This window comes from Sphaeramia orbicularis, chromosome 9 (genome assembly GCF_902148855.1).
Source record: "Sphaeramia orbicularis chromosome 9, fSphaOr1.1, whole genome shotgun sequence".
Lineage (NCBI taxonomy): Eukaryota > Metazoa > Chordata > Actinopteri > Kurtiformes > Apogonidae > Sphaeramia > Sphaeramia orbicularis.
In genome coordinates this window covers 8171444-8177356 of record NC_043965.1, presented here as the reverse complement: position 1 = coordinate 8177356, position 5913 = coordinate 8171444, and positions in this window count along the sequence as shown.

Sequence of the window (5913 nt, the reverse complement as noted above, 5' to 3'; positions counted from 1 at the left end):
TCTTGTGCAATATGTGTAAGTACACATCCGAAGCCAGCACAAGGTAAATGTCCGTCTTCTACTCAACAGTGGCCTAACATTAGCTCATTTAATGTGATTGATAATCGAGAAACACAGCAGCTCTGGTTAGAACATAGGCTATGCATTTGTTGTTGTCTATATTAATGAGTCTCAATGACGGCTTGATGATGAAATCCAATTCACTGAAATATTCAGTAGAATACTCAACTTCAAAAAGAATCGAAAGCTACAGCCTTAGTTGGAATCATCATAATCTTATTGCACATGAGGGAAAAATTAACTAATGTGATTAGTTTCCTTGATGTTTCCATTTGGTTCAGATAAACAGATTTTGAATCAATTTCATATAAATATTTTACCAGATATCAAACAGTGTCATAGAGTTGTTTCTCAGTGACTGAGTCAAGTGTCGTAGTTGAGACCACACTGCCCTCTTACCTGGCTGTGACCTCTACGAGGACTATCATCGACCCCTGTCAATCTCTCCTCGCATCTGGCCTCCTTTGGCCTCTTCAATCCTGTCAAAGGCTCCTCAGCAGCCAAAGAGGTGAAGGAACTCACTGCTGATCACTGTGGAGCTGTGGATGAGCACATAGAGCCATTCAGAAAACCATCAGTCACATGTTCTGCCTACATAGTGACATAAACAAACAAGGCCTGGTGTCACTGCAGCAAAGAGGAGGGAAAACTGCCATCAATTTGCAGCATACTCCTTTCACACTGCACAAAGACACACTAACATCTGGCTGGGTCTTCAGCGTGAAAGGAGACAATTGGGTAAAATTCATTCCTAAGTAAAATGACTCTGCAATAGTCAAGGTATTAATCAGCTCTAGCTCTGATCTGCAGTGACAGAAACCTGAAACCTGAGTGTACCCAATGCTTTTCCCAGCACAGTGACGTGGGTCATCAGCCATAAATTCCATTTATCTCCATTCAAGCGGCGCTCAAAAGCCATTCAGTCAGCGCTGAGTGTGAAACTAGGACTGAAGTAAAAGATACTGGGGTGTAACTAACAGCTATATTCACTGTCAGTCAGTCTGATGAATCTTTTGGTTTACATAATGTAAGATGTCAAATGTTTCTTAACACCCAAGAATCATCCTAAAATGTCTTTATTTCCCAACTTCTGATTTACAGTCAAAGAAGATAAATAAATTGGTACAAATATACTAACCAGAAAACAAAAAACAGATGTTATTGACGTCTTTCTTTAGGAATTGCTACTCGTTAATAATTGATGCAGGAGCCATGGTAAATGTTTTGGCATAAAAGTGGTTTATTTTCCAATGTAAAGCTACTTTTACACAGAGGTCCCAGAAAAAAGGTAAGATGGTGACCCCACCCTTTTTCCACCATAGATCTCTAAAGCCAAGTCAAAGAAGTAACAGAGGTAAGACAGGCTGGACTTCTACACATCGGACCTGCATTCCGGAATCAAAGGGGCGGTAACACAGTGCAGTGTATAGTGTGATGTATAACTTACGCCTCGGAAATACCCCATGCATAGCAGTGTTACTAACCTCTCCAGAGTTCTGACACTGTTCTACAAACATTAGCATGGATAGCGTCCTCCCCCCGAAGAGACAACAGCTCATGGATCTCAGCATTACCCCAGTTCGACATCTATCTGGTTGCATCGATATGTTTGTTTACTGTACCTACATGGCTCGCGCTCATTTTTAAGACCCCCCCAGCGTGGGGGTCGTGCATGGAACACATCATCAAAATGTCACACCTTGGTTGCGTAACGAGAGGTGTTTCTTTTACATGCCGTTCTGGAATCATGATTCCATCTTTATCGTGGCTCTGTTACTACCTCCAGAGGTGTTACAAAGTCGCGATAAAGCTGGGACCAAATGATCCCACCATTTTGTTTACACCGACGTCTTTCCGGAATAAAGGCAAAATATTCCTGTAACAGAAGGGCTGTGGAAAAGGGGCTTAAATCTTATAAAGTAAACATATAAAGTGCTAATAAGTTGTTTTCATTGTACATCAGAAACATGAGGAAAAAAAGAAACCTCAAAATACAAACCGAAGCCACAAGCCTTAAAAAAACTAAATTTGTCCGTGCCAAACACTAGCTAATGCTAGTTGCTAATGCTAATGCTAAAGCATTATGATGGGTAAAATGCAGAAACCAAATTTCTGTACAGGGGCAATAAAGTCAGTTAACCTCCAACTTCTAAGACTTTTACAACCACATTTGTCACTAGTCTCTATGAAACTTTATTCACAAAAAATGTCACAAATGTAAACTCCTCTTAAGTTAGACTGAAGGGCATCTCTAATGCTAATTGCTAATGGCAAATGCTAATGCTAGATGATGTGTGTATTATGATGGATAGGCTAAAATGCAGAGACCAAATTTCTCTTTGAGACAATAAAGTGTGTTAACCTTTAACCTTTTCAAATATTTGTAAACACATTCATCAGTCGTCTCTATGACGCTTTCTTCACCAAAAATTACATCATAAATGCAGACTTGTCTGACAGCACTTTGAGGGACCTCTTTATCATGTATTGTCACAAGTGTTTGCTCCTGGAGGATTCTGTTGGGTTTCTGTAAATTGGCTTAGAGTCTGGTTTTGACCAACTCTATATATAAAGTGTCATGAGACAGCTTTTTTGTTGTGATCAGGCGCTATATAAATAAAATTTGATTGATTACAGTGATTTGATTGGTTTTCCCCTGTAAGTCGCTTTAGAAAAAAGCGTCTGCCAAATGCATAAACATAACAAACAAACATAAACATGCATTGGTGTCCAAATCCTTAATCCTAAACCCTTAAAACAGCTGTTCATTCTTGTGTGTCGCAGACAGAATTTTTGTATTATTCTGTATTCTTGCCTCATTTTAAGCCTCCATGATATAGGCTCCTGTGAGACCACTTAAAATGATTACAAGGATATTAATGCAAAACCTTCCAAAGAATCTGTGTCAGTGTGCGGTGTCTTATAGCGTTTCTCAGATACTTTGAGCAGACCAGACAATTCCTCAGAGCATAATGGGGTTAAGAGTCTTACCTGTGCAGGAAGAAGGGGGGGTGGGGTGAGGAGTCAGGTCATGAGGGGAGCAGCGTAACAGGACACATTCAAAGACAGCACTTAAACACTTATGAAAAAAGAACACAAGTGCATCTCTTATTTCTGCTCACCTGCAAAGGCCCGACATCAAACCCCTGAGCAAGTCGCTACAGGACCCATCACTGCGGCAACAAGCACAGAAGTGGCTTTAACACTCCAGCGGTGATGTTTAGAGGGCGGCCTACCCTCCCATATCATCCCTGTATTGTCTCCATTAGGGCCTAACAGGACGGCATTACTGCTCTCACAGGGCTGCATCTCACTTCTTGAGTTGCCCGTGGTCAAGTGGCTCCTATCTGAGGCTGCTCTGATAACAGCGTTTGATCTTGTTTGGTTGAGTGGAAAACAAACACTGGTGGGGGTCAAAGACGTTTGCAGTAACGCCATTAGCCCACTCACATGGGTCACAAGAGCATGAACTAATGGGGTGATGGCAGTGGATCTTCACAGGTGTTAGCACGCTATTATGCGGCAAATAATTGCTTTTTAATTACACTGTAATTGAGTAAAGCTGATTTTCATGATAAACATGTCACCTGATGAGGGGCTTAGATACCATTGATGCAGGAAGATAAAAGAGGTAGAACCAGGACAGTATACCCAGCCAGAAAACGTTCAAAAATGATAATAAAATACAGTATTCATAGACCAAACATCTCAAATGCTGCTTCAGCTGTTCCGGTTCAATAATTTTACTCAATTTAATTTTACTTTGGAAGTTTTATGTCACTCTGAGCCAGAATGTCTTCATTTAATTTCACCTACTGGGCTTTTACTAATGGGAAAAATGCAAAATTAGGGTTGATGCAGTAATATCTGTAAAACATACTGGCATTTAACAGGGAATTTTAAGATTGCAACTAAGTGAATACCGCTCAAGTCCAGCTCTTCTACGGTGGCTGTGAAAAATTTAACATGAAAGGACCTTATTAGAGTCAGACTTTGTTCAGATAACTAAATAAAAGTGTCCAGTGTAAGTGCATCTGTATAATTTTTGATAGGATCTGAAATTTCAGGATCTGAAAATGACAATCATCTGTAAAATGCTCATGTTGTCTAGGTTTTTTCAACTGAATTAGGACCATTTTGCACCGCTAAATCCAAAAATGACATCTGTTTTTCTCAATCAGGTCAGGTTTTTTTGCTAATTTGATTTTGAAAAATTTGATCTTCTCACAAAATATAATAATGAATACCAAAATAAGATTGGTAAGCACACTTTATGAAACTTGTGACTTGATTCCTGTTAGGTACAATGGTGTATTCACCGCACATGTAGCAGAATATGTCAGGCTTATTTTTGCAAGATCTTCTAGTCGAAGCCATTTCATTCACCTGTAATATTAAAAAAAAACATTAATCATAAATTGGCAAAAGTCAAATCTTCAGAACTCATTTATTGCAAGAAATATGAAAGAATTTTGTATCATATGATGTGAAAATGCCCATAAATGTAAGCATAAATGTTAAAAAGCCAATATGTAGCATAGTTCAGAAAGTTGACCTGATTGAGCAAAATTAATGTGATTTTTGGATTCAGCACACCAAAATTATCCTAAATCAGCTCCAAAAACTTAAACAATAAATTTTGTTGTTGACCAGTGTAATCATATTTCTTGTATAGTAGACCCACGTCCTCTGTAGATACAAAACAATTTACTTTGATGTAACAAAAACACAATGATTCTTAGTTTCAGGTGATTACATATGAAAGAGAATATAATTATAAGGATTATTTTCAGTTCGCAAAATAAAATCCCTCTAAATTTCAATAAATCTTATTCACTGGACCTTTAAATACAATTTAAGACTGAATAGGTTATGAAGTTTATACATCTATAAAGTAACTAACTACATCTGTGTAGGTCTCATTTGACCAGGTAATCATTCTTCATGGTAGTTCTTTTCAGTTCCACTGGACTGGTTTAGCTCTTTTCAAAAGAGCTAAACCAGTCCAGCTGAACCGAGAAGAATTACCAAGTAGCATTAACTACCATTTTACTTCAGAATAAGTTTCTGGGAAAAAATATAGTACATTTATCATGCACTGCAAAAATCAAAATCTTACCAAGTGTATTTTTCTCATTTCTAGTCAAAATATCTCATCACATTTAAAATAAGACATAATCACCTAAAGAGTAACTTTTCAGTGAGATATAAGAACTTATTTTCAGACAACAGATCTTGAAAATCTAATTTCAAGAAAACTTACCAAGATAATTTTCACTTGTTCCATTGGCAGATTTTTTTTTTTTTGCTTAATTCAAGCAAAAAAATCTGAAATTTATCTTGGTAAGATTTCTTGAAATAAGATTTTCAAGATCTGTTGTCTAAAAATAAGTTGTTATATCTCAGCAAAAAGTTAGTCTTTAGGTGATTTTGTTTTATTTTAAGTGTGATGAGATATTTTGACTAGAAATGAGAAAAATACACTTGGTAAGATTTTGATTTTTTACAGTGTGCAAGTATGAAACAAATGCAAATGCAAACTGTGCAGCCTAGTGGTGTCTTTTAATGTGGCATCTCCTCTCATTAAAAACAGCTACTTCTATTAATGACTTAAAAGTGCTTGTGGTATTAACAACAGGAGCAAGTTTCTGGCCCATAAAACCCAATGCACTTCAAGAATATGAGATGTTTTTGCTGGTATGGAGATGACAAGTCTGAAATTTAGTCCAAATAGTCTTAAAATATCCTAAATTTGACTTACTGAAACCCAGAAAAGACACTGTCGACCTTGCTGTAATGCACCTTTTTGTAACCTTTCATCTTTTTGTGATAATTGTAAAAATAAAAAAAATG